At 45.6% G+C, this 16997-nt stretch overlaps 1 protein-coding gene and 1 non-coding gene across 3 annotated transcripts in view; both read left to right on the forward strand.

Annotated features, from left to right (window-relative positions):
- MLLT1 (MLLT1 super elongation complex subunit) overlaps window positions 1-16997 on the forward strand; it is a 130218-nt gene that overhangs the window by 17611 nt on the left and 95610 nt on the right. The window lies entirely within an intron of this gene.
- On the forward strand, window positions 5966-6038 carry TRNAK-CUU (transfer RNA lysine (anticodon CUU)). The gene has a single exon. It is a non-coding gene; the product is annotated as a tRNA-Lys (tRNA).

Here is a 16997-nt window from a genome sequence, read left to right on the forward strand (position 1 = left end):
ACTCCCATTTGATACATTGACTGCTTATTTTGTTTACTGTCTGTCTCTCCTGATAAAAACATAAGCTCACCAGAGCAAGTGTGACCGAAAGTGGGGTCCGGCTGCTCAGCACTCGAAAGCCAAGGTTGGTGGAAAGGAAAGTTTTGGAGGCTGGCATCCCGGGGGAGAGGGCAGACTCGTGTCCAAAGGCCAACTCCCCACTGACAATCAATGGGCAAGAGCTTTTTAAGGGGAGTTTCGGGGGGGGGGGATATAGGCAGAAGGAGAAGGCTACATGCAGAAACAGCACAGGCAGCTCTGACAGTCATCTTGATATTGGTCCTGCAGTGGTCTGATCAGTGTCATCTTGATTGTTTTAAGTACAGTTCGTCTTCAGTTCCACGGTGGGTTTGTTCCCATTTCCTTGAGGCCAGTTCTCAGAATCGTGGCAGCTTATGTCATGGCTACAGCCTGGTCATCGTGTAGTTCACTTCTTTCACCTGGTGGTTTCAGTATCTGCAAAACAGCTCAAAGGACATGGCTCAGAATATTATCTATAGCCCTTGAGAAGGAACTAAAGGTTCCTCCTTTAGGAAGGACTAAACTATTATTTGACTTTAATGACTAAACTATTATTATTTGGTCTTGTTGGACTGTTTTCCTTTGCTTCTGCATTTTTCTCACTTCTCTGATTAGGCTTATTCTTTGGCTAAAGTTTTTCCACAGATAAAAGGCAGGCGGAGGACATGGGGTGGGGGCAAGGTCCTGCTCCATTTCACAAGGGTTTTTCTCTCCTTTTTTTCACAGCTATACTTCAGCTTCTAGAACAGTGTTCGGCACGTAGTAGGCACTCAGTAAACATTTATTAAGTCAGTGAAGGAATGGCTAGTGGGTGGACAGTGGGTTATGTGAGGCAATGGCGGAGGCAGATGTACCAGCCAGGGTTGTTGGTTGAAAGCAACAGAAACTGTCTTAAGCAAAAAGGGAATCTTGTTCAGAGAAGAGGCAAATGTGCCCCAGAAAGAAGGCAGCTGACAAAGGGGAGCTAACCGCTAAGGAAGTGGACGTGAGGAGTACAGACGGCATCACCGGGTAATACAATACGCAGGATAGCAAATGATGATGAGAAACACCATCATAATCTAACGTCGATTACAAGGGAAAGGGGGAAGTCCTTCCAAGGGCCCTTTCAATCCTACCAAAGACGTATCTACTAAAACACTGCAAGTTAATGCTCTGAAGCAGAGACATCTTTTTTTTCTGTCCTAAACTACACAGATATCAAGGCAGTAACACTTGGAGCCGTGTAAATTTAAAGAGGTGGGAAAATAGGAGATACTTAAAGCAGGACCGGAGAAGCATGGCTGACTTTGTGGAAATGGACCTGTATTTGGAGAGTTCTCACAGCAAAACTGGGATAATCATGCCCTTCCCAGAGTTGCTGTGAGAATTATAGGTGAAAACCCTTTTAAATTGTTAAGGGCTAGCTGTTGTTATTATTATGACCTAGTTGCTACAAAGGCCTCTGTGGGTGTTCATGTACTTATCTAGCTTACACCCCTCACTTTTGAGCCCCGCTTTCTCTTACCTTCTCTGCTTGGGTTGGTTTTTTTTATTAAAAGATATCATATGTGCAAAGTGTCTGACAAAAAAAAAAAAAAGGGGGGGGGGGAATCTTGTAGACACCAGAGGTTTCCCAGCATCTGTGTCAGTCTGGAATCTCCACCTTGGAAAAAAATAGGCAGAAGTTTCCAGAGGCTGAGCATCAGGGGCAATTTGGCTAGGAGGTCACAGCCACCTTGGTGGACACTGCCACAAGGAATGAAGTCCCCCCTCCCAAAAGAAATAATTGGATGTTGGAAAGCCAAAAAAGAAAAAAAAACCCACAAAAAATAAAAAGACATGACAGACATCTTCTACAAAGGGAGATCAGTGACAGGGCAGGTGTAGCCATTCAAAAGAGAAATATGGTGGAGGTACAATCTATACGGGAGGGGCGATGGATTTGTGAAATGTTTAGGAAGAACAGACAGGGCTTGCAGATCGTGGGATCAATTATTCTCCAAAAGTCATACTTCTCCTTTAGCAGTTATCTATTGCTGTGTAACATATTACCCCATAATTTAGTGGCTTAAAATAATAACAATACATTAAACATTATCATTAAAAATAAACATTATCTCACATAATTTCTGTCGGTCAGGAACCTACAGGCAGCTTAGCTAGGTGTTCTGACTTGGGGTCTTTCCTAAAGTTGGGGTCGAACTATCAGCCAGGGCTGTAGTCATATCTAAAGGCTCAACTTGGGAATTCCCTGGCGGTCCAGTGGTTAAGACTTGACACTATCACCGCGGTGGTCCAGGTTCAATCCCTGGTCAGGGAACTAAGATCCCGCAAGCCTCGAGGCACGACCAAAAATAAATAAATAAATAAAGTGTCAACTAGTTGAAGGATTTACTTCCAAGATGGCTCACTCACATGGCTAGCAAGTTGGATGCCAGACAAGTTGGATGGCTAGCTACTGTCAGGAGGCTTCAGTTCTTCCCCATGTAGACCTCTTGGTTAATTGAGTGTCCTCACAACATGGTGGCCAGCTTCCCCCTAGAGCAATCGATCCAGAAGAGCACAGTGGAAGCTGTAATATCTTATCCAACCTAGCTTTGGGAGTCAGACATTGTTACTTCCACAGTATTCTAGTGGTCACACAATTCAGTGTGAGGCCGGGGACTATGCCAGGGGTGGATACCAAGAGGTGGGCATCATTGGAGATCATCTCAAAGGGTGGTTGCCACACCTTCCCATCCTGGGACTGCATTTCTCAGCATTCCTTGCATCTGAAGAGTCGTGTGATGAGTTCACCAGTGGACCCTGCAAGGAGATGATGTATGACCCTTCCAAGCCAAGGAGCTTTAGAAGCAGGTATGACTTCTCCCCTCTCTTCCCCTTCCACCAGCTCTTGCAGCTGAATGCAGTGGCCTGATAAAGATGGCAGAACTGCAGAAGGAGCCTGGGGAGGGAGCCACCTGCCAATCAGGAACATACATTTTGTATTTTAGATGACCGAGCAACAAACTTCCATCCTATCTGAGTCATTAAACATTTTGAGATTTGTTCGTTGTAGCAGCTACTATTACCTAATTAATTCAGGAGTGGATTGAATATGGTGGGGGAGGGGAGGGAAGGTTCAGATCTTTCTGGCTGGGGCCATTGGGCGCATGGAGGTGCATTTTACTGAGACGGGGATGTAGGTTTGGGGGAAGATAGTGAGTTAGTTTAGGGCAGGGTCTGTCAACCTTGGCACCACTGACATTTGGGGTTGAATAGTTCTTTGCTGTCGGGGCCGGTCATCCCATGCACCTGGCCTCCTTCCACTAGGTGTCAGTAACATCCCCCCAATCACGTCGACCATAAAGGTCTCTAGACATTGCCCAATATCCCCGGTTGAGAACCACCGGGTTAGGATCTGGTGAGTTAGGGCAGCCTGTGAATATCCAAGCGGAGATTTCCAGGAAGCCGATGGTTCTGTAATTCTGGCACTCAGGCAGCATGGGAGCAGGTGAGATCTCCCCTCCTCCACCCTGCCCCAGGAACAGGTTGGAGTGAGAAGAGGGAGCCAGGGCTGGGGGTGGGGGCAGTCACAGGTCCAAGGAAGAGAATGGATCAAGCGGAAGAACGAATCTGGCAGGCGCACAAGCTGTTGAGATCAGCCATCAGTTCCTTTTTTTTTTTTTTTTTTTGGCTGGCTTTCGGGATCTTACTTCCCCGACCAGGGATCGAACCTGGGCCCTTGGCAGTGAGAGCGAAGAGTCCTAACCACTGGACCACCAGGGAATTCCCAGCCATCAGTTTTAGAAGCATCAGCTGCTTTGGGAAGCCATTGTGAGGGGGAGGGGCATTTAAATGGGGTGTCAGCAATGAAAATGATGTTGTGCATTCCTTTTTATTGACATGGAAAGAGTCCCATGGTGTATTTTTTAAAATTATTGGAGTGAAACATACACTCAGTAAAGTGCAAACATCTTAACTGTACAGCCCAGTGAATTTGTGTTTTAGATGGGTGTACACCCGAGTAACCATCACCCTGTCCAAGATCTAGAAAGTTCCTCCGTGTCCCTTCTCAATCAATACATCCTGGACATCCCAAGATAGCACCATTTGATTCCCTTGATGTAATTTGTGAGGGGGAAAACAAGCAGGTAATAAGACAATGCTGACACCACAATCTCATTGTTGCAAATGTATGTGGGTGGGACCACACACCCCTAGACTAGATGCTAAGAGTCTGTGAGTGGAGGGGTTCAGGTAATTTTTATTTTCTTCTTTTTATTCATTTGTGGGTCATATCATGAGCACGTGGTGCTTTTTTAAAAATTGAGGTGAAGGACTTCCCTGGTGGTGCAGTGGTTAAGAATCCTCCTGCCAATGCAGGGAACTCGGGTTCGAGCCCTGATCCGGGAAGATCCCACATGCTGCGGAGCAACTAAGCCCATGCACCACAACTACTGAGGCTGCGCTCCAGAGCCCGTGAGCCACAACTACTGAGGCCGCGTGCCTAGAGCCCGTGCTCCGCAACAAGAGAAGCCACTGCAATGAGAAGCCTGCACACCGCAAGGAAGAATAGCCCCCGCTCACCGCAACTAGAGAAAGCCCACGCGCAGCAACGAAGACCCAGAGCAGCCAAAAATAAAATTAGTTAATTAATTAATTAATAAAAAATAGTTAAGGGGTGGTGGAGTAAGGGGAGAGAGTCCTGGGTTCAATCTCTACCCCACTACTTATTTCCTGGGGCCTTGGGTGAGGATCTGAACGTTTCATAACTGCATTCTCCTCACCCGACAAATAGGGAGAATCCTCTTCTGGTCAAGTGATTAGGTACATCATAAAAGTCTCTCTCTGTTACTTTACCCCCTACACACACACACACACACACACACACACACACACACACACACACACACACGCACGCTCAAAAAATGCAGTCCATCTGGTAGACCAAGCCTTTAAAATTCGGTATTCATGACAGGAACACAATAAAAAATGGTGGGAAACCATGAGGGTTTCTAAACTTAAGTCATTCAAATGTGTGCTAGCTATACAATCATGAATAATTTTATTCTAAATCCCCTCATTTAAAACATTTACATACATTTATTTTAAAATAGAAAATTTAAATGACTGCCATACATGGAAAAATGGAATGACATACCAGAAATTGAATAAAAAAGTACAGTGAAAGCAAAACACTGTTTTTAAGTGGGGGGAGAGGAGCCCCACTTCTCCATATGCTCCTGGTAAGCTGCCCTAGATATTCACAGCTGACTGCCTCAAAATGCCAGAACCATCAACTAAGCCCATCAGACCCCTGACCCATTTCTGCCAGTTTCTCAATGAGGCCACAACTCCATCACCCAAAGACCACAACTCTGTACATTCCTATTTTTTACGTTCTCCCTTCCCTGTCCAAGTTGGTTTAAAGTCAACTCTATTGAAGTATAATGTCCATTTAATAAAATGTATCCATTTTAAGTGTACAGTTTGATGGGTTTTGACAAATCCATGGTGTCACCATTACCCCAATCAATACAGAGAATATCTCCATCACCCCCAAAAGAATCCCCTGGGTCCCCTTGCAGTCAACCCCCATCCCATCCTCATCCCCAAACAACCATTGATCCGATTTTCTGTCACCCTAGATTAGATTTCTCTTCACTAGAATTTCATATAAATGGAACCATATAGTATGTAGTCTTTTGTGGCTGGCTTCTTTCATTCAGCATGATGTTTTTGAGATTCACTCGTGCCTTTGTGTATATTCATTGATTCATTCATTCCTCTTCATGGCTGAATAATATTCCATTGTATGGATGTACCAGAGTTGATCTGTTCTGGACATCTGGGTTGTTTCCAGTTTGGGGCTATTACAAATAAAGCTGCTCTGAACATTGGTGTATAAGACTGTGTGGGGAAAAAAAAGAAAAGAGGGAACTCCCTGGCAGTCCAGTGGTTAGGACTCTGCACTCTTACTGCCAAGGGCCCAGGTTCAATCCCTGGTCGGGGAACTAAGATCCCACAAGCCATGGCGTGGCCAAAAAAGAAAAAGAAAAAAGAACTGAACTTTATCAAAAAAAAAAAAAAAAAAAAAAAAGATTTTGTATGAGCATACATTTTTGCTTCTCATGGGTAAATACCAAACGTGGAATGGCTAGATCATATGGGAAGTGTGTATTTAACTTGGGAAGAAACTGCCACATCATTTTCCAAAGCAGCTGCACCATTTTACATGCCTAACAGCAACGTCTGAGAATTCCAGTTGCTCCACGTCCTCAATATCGTTTTGTATGGACGAGTTACTGTTTTAAAATCTTAGTTCTTCCAGCAGGTGGTGTAGTGATATCTCATGGTGGTTTTCCTGTTCATTTTCCCAATGACTAATGCTTTTGAGCATCTTTTCATGTGCCTTGTGGCCATCTCTATGTCTTCTTTTGCAAAGTATCTGTTCCAAACCCTTTGCCATTTTGTTTGTCTTTTTTTTGGCTGCTCCAGGTGGCTTGTGGGATCTTAGTTCCCTGACCAGGGATCAAACCCATGCCCCCTGCAGTGGAAGCGTGGGGTCCTAACCGCTGGACCGCCAGGGAATTCCCTTGTCTTCTTCTTATTGAGTTGTAAGTGTTCTTTATGTGTTCTGGCAATAAGCCCTTTGTCAGATATATGTATTCCAAATACCTTCTTCCAGTTAATGGCGTGCCTTTTCATTTCTTAAATGGTCCTCCTCAAATCTTGAGATGCTTCAGTTGTGCCAGAAGTCATGGTCCTTCATAAGCAAAATTCCCTGTATTCTCAATGTCTTCAGAGATCGTTCTCTTTACCTTCTCGCCCTAACAGATGCCTGGCTCTTTCCCAAGGATCGGAAGCTCTTAAGTCGTGGCTATTTTTTCTCCAACTCTTTGCACTTTTGTGCCTCTTGTGATGAAGTGGGTGTCTTTGCCCCATCATTGCTCCTAACTCTCCCCTCAAACTCTGCAGCTTCGAATCTCAGGCCATCAAACAATTCTCTCTACTACCTGTCCTTGCTGCTTTGTCCATCAACCCCTCAGGTCACCCCCTCCTTTACTATTTTCCCTTCTGGTTCTTTTCTTTTTTAAAAAATTTATTTATTTATTTATTTATGGCTGTGTTGGGTCTTCGTTTCTGTGCGAGGGCTTTCTCTAGTTGTGGCGAGCGGGGGCCACTCTTCATTGCGGTGCGCGGGCCTCTCACTATCGCGGCCTCTCTTGTTGCGGAGCACAGGCTCCAGACGTGCAGGCTCAGTAATTGTGGCTCACGGGCCCAGTTGCTCCGCGGCATGTGGGATCCTCCCAGACCAGGGCTCGAACCCGTGTCCCCTGCATTGGCAGGCAGATTCTCAACCACTGTGCCACCAGGGAAGCCCCTGGTTCTTTTCTTGAAAACTCCTCTGGGCATAATTCTTAGTGACTTCAGGATCCACGTGGGCCAGGGTTTCCCAACTTTGGCACTGTTGACATTTGGAGCCAAGTCATTCTTGCTTGTGGGGTCTGCCCTGTGCATTGTGGGGTTTTGAACAACGTCCCTGACCCTTACCCACCCAATGCCAGTAGAAAACCCACCACCCCTAAGTGTGACAACCAAAAATGTCTCTAGATGTGATCAAGTGTCCCCCGGGGGGCAGACTCGCCCTTGATGGAGAACCACGGAGCCTGATGATCCTTCCGGGTGTGTGACTTTCAAATCCTTTAACTCTTCTCTCCCAGTGACCTCGTCCTCCCCTCTACCTCAGCCTCCAGCTCTCATGGTCTTATTTTAGACCTTGACGTGTACAGAAATTGCATCCCTTTCCGTATTCTCAAACACTCCACTCATTGACCCACACTTCTTTTCTTTCCATCTCACTCCTTTTGGTGTTCCTGTTCAAGCAGTCCTTTAGCTCTGCTAGAACCTGTCACCCATGGATCATTACCCCCTTCCTCTGTGCCCTCACCCACTTTAGAGCCATGGTCTGTCATTACAATCCCTCCTGCACATATCCCCTCAACCCCCTCCTCTATCGCTTCCTTCATTCCACTGACCTGGCCGGACTTAGTTAAAGCCAACCCTCCATCCACTCCTCACCTGTACCTGGGCAGTCTCGCACACAGCCGTGCCGACTGGTCTCCCTTGAGACTCTAGACCTCTAATCCGCTGCTCAGCACTACCACATCCCCCAGTCCCTTCACTCACCAACTCTCTCATAGGCTAATGTCCTACCCTTCCATCTCCCCTCAAGCCTCCCCCTTCCTCCTGACTCTCAGCTCTGGACCTCACCTCCTACCTTCTGCGAAAACAAAGCCACAGAAGAGAACTTCCACGGCATCCCAGAACACCTACCCACGTCCCTTCATCTGGGCTGTCAGCATTACCTTCTTCTTTGTTATTGTGACGGAGCTGTCCGTGCTCCCGGCCAAGGTCAACTTTCCACCTACGCCCTGGATTCCATTCCACTCGAGGCCATCGCTCTAACAAGTCTCTGCTTTCTCTCATAACAGCAGATGTCCCCTCTCTCCTCCATTATTGCCATTAGCTTATAGACATGTGATAATTTCTGTGAGATATATACATATATATATATATATCTCACATCTTCTCTATCCACTCCTCTGTCGATGGACACTTAGGTTGCTTCCACATCTTGGCTATTGTGAATAGTGCTGCCGTGAACACTGGGGTGCATGGATCTTTTTGAATTAGAGTTTTGTCTGGATATATGCCCAGGAGTGGGATCGCTGGATCATACGGTAGCTCTATTTTTAGTTTTCTGAGGAACCTCCATACTGTTCTCCATAGTGGCTGAACCAACTTACGTTCTGGGGGGAGGGGCACAATTTAACCCGTAACCCAGCCTTTGAGAGGGTGCTGGGAAGGGACAGGCAGAGTCTCTCTCCGTGGACCACAGTGATCTCAGCTTTGATGTTGAAGAGAAACGTTGGCCTTTGGGGCTAGATTTACAAGTCTGAATCTTTTGAACCTTAAAATTTGGCAGAAATCCCAGCTGGCAATATGTCTCCCCAGTTTTGTCACCATTCCCCTGCAGATGAATAACAGAAGGTGTGCGAAAAAGGTTAATCTCAGAATAACCATTGGGGGTTAATGGATTTTGGAAGAGAAGGCACTGAAAGATACATTTCACAGAACTTTCTCATTTGAGGGAGGAACAGGACAGAGGTTTGGTTCAGGAGATACTTCCAAGTTAGTTGTCAAATTGAGCAAAGAAAAATGCAGAATGCCCATTTCGATGTGAATTTCAGATACACAAGGAATCATGTTTTAGTGTAAGTCCATCCCATGCGATATAGAGGACACACTCATGCTAAAAATTATTCACTGTTTATCTGAAATTCAAATTTAATTGGGCATCCTGCATGTTATCTGGCAACCCTTTTCCAAACGAATAATGGAGTTAAGCCATGTTAGAAAGCTATTGTGATGGAGTTTTTGAAACTTTGAGGCCACTTCAGGGTGTGGGCGAAGCAGAAACGGTTCACAACACACACTGACCCCAATGAAAACCCAGTGCGACTCTTACAAGGTGCAACCCCCCCTTCCCCCCTCTGAGGTGACCACTTCTCTGGATTTGGTGTTCACCATTCCTTTGCTTTTTTTTTTTTTTTTTTTTTAAAGCATTTTATCACATATGCATGTCCCCCTAAACCTAAGGCAATATTAAAAATATTGGCCAGATCTTAACCCTTTAGCTGCTGGGTCGTGAAGAAGTCCGTAGGGTCACAGGGGCAAAGCTAGGGTGCTCAGGAACGTGCTGGAGTGAGGGAGGCTGGGAGCAGCGGCTACCTACCAACCAGTTTTGCCATATTTTATCAACTGGCACATTCATACAAGGGTGTGACTGTTGGGTAGCAGCCCTGCCCTAAGTACTATTTGTTGAATGTAGCCTTACTTTTTTTTTTAAATCATTCTATAAACAGATATACTGTTTTATGACATGGTTTAATTTCTTTCTTTTGTTTTTGTTTTGGCCCAGCACGATCTTGTTGGGAGTCATTCTCATTAATGCATGTCTAGTCTGCAGTTCAGGAATATTCCAGGGTTTTGCTATGGCCAGCAGGGCTGCTCTGAATAATCTTGTACATGAAATCTGGATCCACGTGTCAGAGTTTCTCAGGGGGACGTAAATCTGGGAAGGGAGTTCCCAATCGTAGGATCCATTCATTTTCAGCTTTACTGTACGTGTCACAAAGATTCAAGCTCCCTTTCCACGGGGCAAGGTTGTTCCTGGGGAGCAGCTGCTGTGCCAGAGACTACATTTCCCAGCTCCCCTTGCAGCTAGTTGAGGTCATATGACTTGTTTTGACCAATAGAAAGTATGCCAAAGTGAGGTGTGCTCTGGGACTGAGATGGTTAAGGATACAGTGTGTCTTCCTTATGCTGTCCTTTCCTGCTAGGGCTGCTCTGAAAGCTACATGCCGGGCGGGTGGAAGCCACATGTTGGGAATGGAGGCATCACAGACGGAAGGAGCCTGGACCACTTGACAGACTGCCTTCCAGGGTAGAAGCACACACTCAGTGGACTTAGTTTACGTAAGAAATAAACTTTCACTCTTAAGGTACCGAGATCTGCTGTATTTTCTTATTCCAGCAATTGACTGACCCTGCCCAGTAATATATTAGATCATGTTAAATTGTTTTCCGAAATGGTTGCCCACCTCACATTTCTCTCAGTGAGGGGTGAGCGTTTCCTTGCTTCTCATTCTCACCAATGCTTTTAATTTGCCAACTTTATTTTTAATTTTTTTTTCCCTTTTCTGGCCGCGCCACACAGTTTGCGGGATCTTAGTTCCCCGACCAGGGATTGAACCCAGGCCCTCGGCAGTGAGACCATGGAGTCCTAACCACTGAACCACCAGGGAATTCCCTTAATTTGCCAACTTAAAAAGAAAAACTTTTTATCTTGAAACATTTCTGTTGCAACAGAAAAGTTGCAAGAAGAGTTCAATGAACTGCCAAGTACCTTTCACCCAAATTTACCAATCACTAACATTTTGCCATTTTCCCCTCCCCCCTCTCTATTTATTTATTTATTTATTTATTTTTATTTTTGGCTGTGTTGGGTCTTCGTTTCTGTGCGAGGGCTTTCTCTAGTTGCGGCGAGCGGGGACCACTCTCCATCGCGGTGCGCGGGCCTCTCACTACCGCGGCCTCCCTTGTTGCGGAGCACAGGCTCCAGACGCGCAGGCTCAGTAGTTGTGGCCCACGGGCCCAGTTGCTCCGCGGCATGTGGGATCTTCCCAGACCAGGACTCGAACCCGTGTCCCCTGCATTACCAGGCGGATTCTCAACCACTGCACCACCAGGGAAGCGCCCCCCTCTCTATTTTTGAAGAACTATTTCAAAGCAGCTTGTAAGCATCATGTCCCTTCACCCCTAAATAGTTAAGCATGTATCTCCTAAGAACTAGGCCACTCTCTTACGTAACCACGATTCATTTATCAAATTCAGAAAATTTCCACAGATATAATATTATTATCTAATCAACAGTCCGTATTCAAAGTTCACCAATTGCCCAGTCATGTCCTTCATGGCCTTGGGCATTTTCAGACTTTAAATTTTTGCCCCTCTGCACCTGTAACCAGGATTTATTTAAACATCATCTTTAAATGAACTCACTTTTCAAAAACGTAATTACATACATTTATTTCAGGAGGCAATTTTACATTGCTCCCCTAAATGGAAAGCTAGAAAAGTAAGCAAGTAGAAAGCAACTCTAAAAGCTTATACTAGTGTATATGCGCGCACACACACACACACACACACACACACACACACACACACACACACATCTCAAGAAAGGGAAGTTAAAGGCCAAAATGCTAATAATACTGAGGATATATCTGGGTAGTTAGGGTCCTCATATTTTCTTGTATTTTTAAATTTGTGATAGTAAGTTGCTTTTCTTTTTTAAAATACTGTACTGTTAAAATATGTCTTAGAAATTTAAATTGCACTGATTTCAATTTTCATGATTGTGAGCTCTTGGTCAAGCTTTGTATGTGCCATATATATATTTCTTAAAAACCTAATTATTAAATGAAGAACCCCAAAACAAAACAAAACAAAAATAAATGCTTGGGACTTCCCTGGTGGCACAGTGATTAAGAATCTGCCTGCCAATGCAGGGGACACAGGTTCGAGCCCTGGTCCGGGAAGATCCCAGGTGCCCCAGAGCAACTAAGCCAGTGCGCCACAACTACTGAGCCTGCACTCTAGAGCCCGTGAGCCACAACTACTGAACCCGTGTGCCACAACTACTGAGCCCATGTGCCACAACTACTGAAAGCCCGAGTGCCTAGAGCTTGTGCTCTGCAACAAGAGAAGCCAGCACAATGGGAAGCCCATGCACTGCAACGAAGAGTAGCCCCCACTCGCCGCAACTAGAGAAAGCCCACACGCAGCAACGAAGACCCAATGCAGCCAAAAATAAATAAATAAATAAATTTATTTTTAAAAATAAAAAATAACAAATAAAATAAAATAAAATGTGTTAGTTTCAGATGTACAGCACAGTGATTCAGATACATGTATATATATGTATATTCTTTTTTTTTTTTTTTAAAAACGGCTCTGATGTCCTGCTAGCCATCTTTTTTTTTTTTTTTTTTTTAATTTATTTTATTTATGGCTGTGTTGGGTCTTCGTTTCTGTGCGAGGGCTTTCTCCAGTTGTGGCAAGTGGGGGCCACTCTTCATCGCGGTGCGCGGGCCTCTCGCTATCGCGGCCTCTCTTGTTGCGGAGCACAGGCTCCAGATGCGCAGGCTCAGCAATTGTGGCTCACGGGCCCAGTTGCTCCGCGGCATGTGGGATCTTCCCAGACCAGGGATCGAACCCGTGTCCCCTGCATTGGCAGGCGGGTTCTCAACCACTGCGCCACCAGGGAAGCCCTATATATGTATATTGTTTTCCCTTATAGGTTATTACGAAATATTGAGTATAGTTCCCTGTGCTATACAGTAGGTCTTGTTGTTTAACTTTTATATATAGTAGTGTGTATCTGTTAATCCTAAACTCCTAGTTTATCCCTCTCCCCTTTCCCCTTTGGTAACCATAAATATGTTTTCTAGATTCCACATATAAGCAATATCATATAGTATTTGTCTTTGTCTGGCTTACTTCACTTGTGATAATCTCTAGGTCCATCCCTGTTGCTGTAAATGGCATTATTTCATACTTTTAAAAAATATTTTTTTAATTTATTTATTTATTTTGGTTGTGTCTGGTCTTAGTTGCAAGCACACGGGATCTTCATTGAGGCACATGGGATCTTTTCGTTGTGGCACTTGTGCTCTTTGTTGTGGCATTCGGGCTTCTCTCTAGTTGTGGCGTGCAGGTTTTCTCTTCTCTAGTTGTGGTGCATGGGCTCCAGAGTGCATGGGCTCTATAGTTTGCGGCACTAGGGCTCTCTAGTTGAGACGCACAAGCTCAGTAGTTGTGGCACGTGGGCTTAGTTGCCCCGTGGCGAGTGGGATCTTAGTTCCCCGACCAGGGATTGAATCCACGTCCCCTGCGTTGGAAGGTAGATTCTTTACCACTGGACCACCAGGGAAGTCCCTCATTCTTTTTTATGGCTGAGTAATATTCCATTGTATATCTATATACCACATCTTCTTTGTCCATTCCTCTGTTGATGGACATTTAGGTTGATTCCATATCCTGGCTATTGTAAACAGTGCTGCAATGAACATTGGGGTGCATGCATCTTTTGGAATTGGAGTTCCCTCCAGATATATGCCCAGGAGTGGATTGCAGGATCATATGGTAGTTCTATTTTAAGTTTTTAAGGAGCCTCCATACTGTTCTCCATAGTGGCTGTCAATCACGCTGTTTTAAAAAATCAATACGGAGAAGCCAAAAGGTGATATTAAATTTCTAGCCCAGAAGGGGAGACCAAGAATTGTTAGAGAGGCTCTAAAGATACACTAGCATCCAACTGAGATTTTCTCATTGGCTGAATCAGCCAGAAAGAGACATCAAAAGATACTGTCTTGGGACTTCCCTGGTGGTCCAGTGGTTAAGACTGCACGCTTCCATTTCAGGGGGCACGGGTTTGATCCCTTGTCAGGGAACTAAGATACCGCATGCCACATGGTGAGGCCAAAAATAAAATACTAACTTTCTCATAATGGGATCCAATGTTCTTTAAGGCCATAAAGGGGTGCATGTCCCACACTTTGGGGAACACTGTCTCCTTCTTGTGTGTGACTCTGGGGCAGGTCACTTCAACCTTTGAGAGCCTCCGTTCTCTCCTCTGTGAAGTGGGAAGGCACATCACCCATTTGAGGGGCAGGGACCTTGGTGATTAAGAACAGTTACTTTGTTTTGTTTTTTCGCCACACCATGAAGCTTGCTGGATCTTAGTTCCCTGACCAGGGATCAAACCTGGATCCTGGCAGTGGAAACACCAAGTCCTAACCACTGGACCGACAGGGAATTCCCTAAGAACAGTTACTTTTTTTTGTTTTTCCTTTTTTTTTTTTTTTAATTTGGTTGCGCTGGGTCTTAGTTGTGGCTCTCGGGCTCCTTAGTTGTGGCATGCGAACTCTTAGTTGTGGCATGCATGTGGGATCTAGTTCCCTGGCCAGGGATCGAACCTGGGCCCCCTGCGTTGGGAGCTCGGAGTCTTAACCACTGTGCCACCAGGGAAGTCCCAGAACAGTTACTTTGGAGACCCAGGTTTAGTTCCACACCCTGGAGCTCCTGGGGTATCTGAGACAATGAAATGAGATAATGCTTAGCACAGTGCTTAGAACTGCTAATAAACATTAGCCCAGCACTGGCCGGTGGAAATCTTACGTGACCTACATGTGCAACTTAAAATTTTCTAGTAGCCACATCTCGGAAAGTAAAGAGGAACAGCTAACATGAATTCTAATGACGACATGATGCTCAGTGAAATAAGCCAGACACCAAAAAAAGACAAGTACTAAATGATTCCACTTATAGGAGGTCCTAGAGGAGTCCAATTCATGCACACAGGAAGTAGATGGTGGGGGCCGGGGGCTGGGGGAGGGGGACAGAGTTTCATTTTTACAAGATGGAGAGTCCTGGAGGTGGATGGTGGGGATGGTTGTCCAACAATGCGAATGTACTTAATGCCACTGAACTGTACACTTAAAAACGGTTAAGATGGCAAGTGTTATGTTCTGTGTATTTTCCCATGGTTAAAAGTAGGAATAAAACTTAAAAGAATTATAGTGAAGAAGGCTTCAAAATATGGAAGGCTGTTAATGACATTTTAAGTGAAAAAATTAGGAACGACATACAACGACACCCAAATCTTTGTAAAAAAAAAATAATAATAATACTAATGATTGTTTAAGCCAAAAACCCTAACGCTAACCCAATATTAACAGCAGTTACCTCTGGACTGTAAGATTATCAGCGAGTTTCATTTTCTCTTGTCAGCTCTTTGTCAGCCTCCTCACCGCCCCACTGGCATCTACCTCCCACCCCTTCAAGCCCTATGGGAGCTGATCTGGGGTGAGATGCCCATGTTCATCATGGACAAAGTCCCATCCTCTGCTTCACTTCCGATGAGGTGAGGTCCCCATTCCCATCCCCCACCGTGCTGTCAAGTCCATCCTCATCCCCAAACCTATCCCAACGTTGTTCTCCAACTCACCCCCAACGATGTCCCCGTCCCCGTCCCCACTTCCATCCCCAACGCCTTCCATTTCCAATGCTGCCTTTAGCCTCATCTCCAGTCCCAACTCAGCCTCCACCCTCCACCCCAACCTGATCCCCAGGCCAGTTCCCAACCCTGTATCCATTCTTATCCCCAATTCCATCCTCGTGTCTATCTCAACCTCAATTTAGTTCAGCCCCAGCCCTCATCCCGCTAACCCTCTTCCGTGAGTAGATGATTGGTTCCCTCCAAATGTCCACATCCTCGTTACCAAAACCTGGGAATATGTCACCTTCCACGGCAAAGGTGTCATTAAATTGAGGATCTTGAGAGGAGGATATTGTCTCGCATTGTCCTCGTGGACCCAGTGTCATCACAAGGGTCTTTTTTTAATTTTAATATGTATTTATTTATTTATCTGGCTGCACCAGGTCTTAATTGCGGCATGCAGGATCTAGTTCCCTAACCAGGGATCGAAGCCAGCCCCCCTGCATTGGGAGCACGGAGTCTTAGCCACTGGACCACCAGGGAAGTCCCCATCACAAGGGTCTTTATAAGTAGGTCCAGATCAGAGAAAAGGGGTAAGATGATGGCATCAAAAGGACGGATGATGCATTTTGGTTTTCTTTTTTTTTTTTTTTAAGATTTTTAGAAATTTCATGTAATGTCTGAAACATTTATATTAACATATTTCCATACATATTTCCATACAAATACACATTTTGGTTTTCTTTTCTTTTTTTTTTTTTGGTCTGCGATGGGTCTTCGTTGCTGCACTTGGGCTTCTCACTGCGGTAGCTTCTCTTGTTGCGGAGCATGGGCTCTAGGCGCACAGGCTTCAGTAGTTGTGGCACACGGCCTCAGTAGTTGTGGCTCGCGGGCTCTAGAGCGCAGGCTCAGTAGCTGTGGCGCACGGGCTTAGTTGCTCCGCGGCATGTGGGATCTTCCCGGACAAGGGCTCGAACCCGTGTCCCCTGCATTGGCAGGTGGGTTCTTAACCACTGCGCCACCAGGGAAGTCCCGGATGATGCACTTTGAAGATGGAGGAAGGGGCCATGAGCCAAGGAATGCAGGCAGCCCCTAGAAGCTAGAGAAAGCCAGGATGTGGATTCTCCCCTGGAGCCTCCAGAAGGAGCCAGCCCTGCCCACACCTGGGTTTTTGCCCCATAGGACGCCTTCCGAACTCCTGATCTCCAGAACCGTACGATAGTAAATGTGTGTTGTCTCAAGCCACTGTTTGTGCTAATTTATTGCAGCGGCCATGGAGACGCGTCACCCCTCCACCCAAGCTCTGGCCCTTCATACCTGCTCGCTGATAGAGGGCGAGTACCAC

The sequence above is a fragment of the Eschrichtius robustus genome, chromosome 2 (assembly GCF_028021215.1).
Source record: "Eschrichtius robustus isolate mEscRob2 chromosome 2, mEscRob2.pri, whole genome shotgun sequence".
Lineage (NCBI taxonomy): Eukaryota > Metazoa > Chordata > Mammalia > Artiodactyla > Eschrichtiidae > Eschrichtius > Eschrichtius robustus.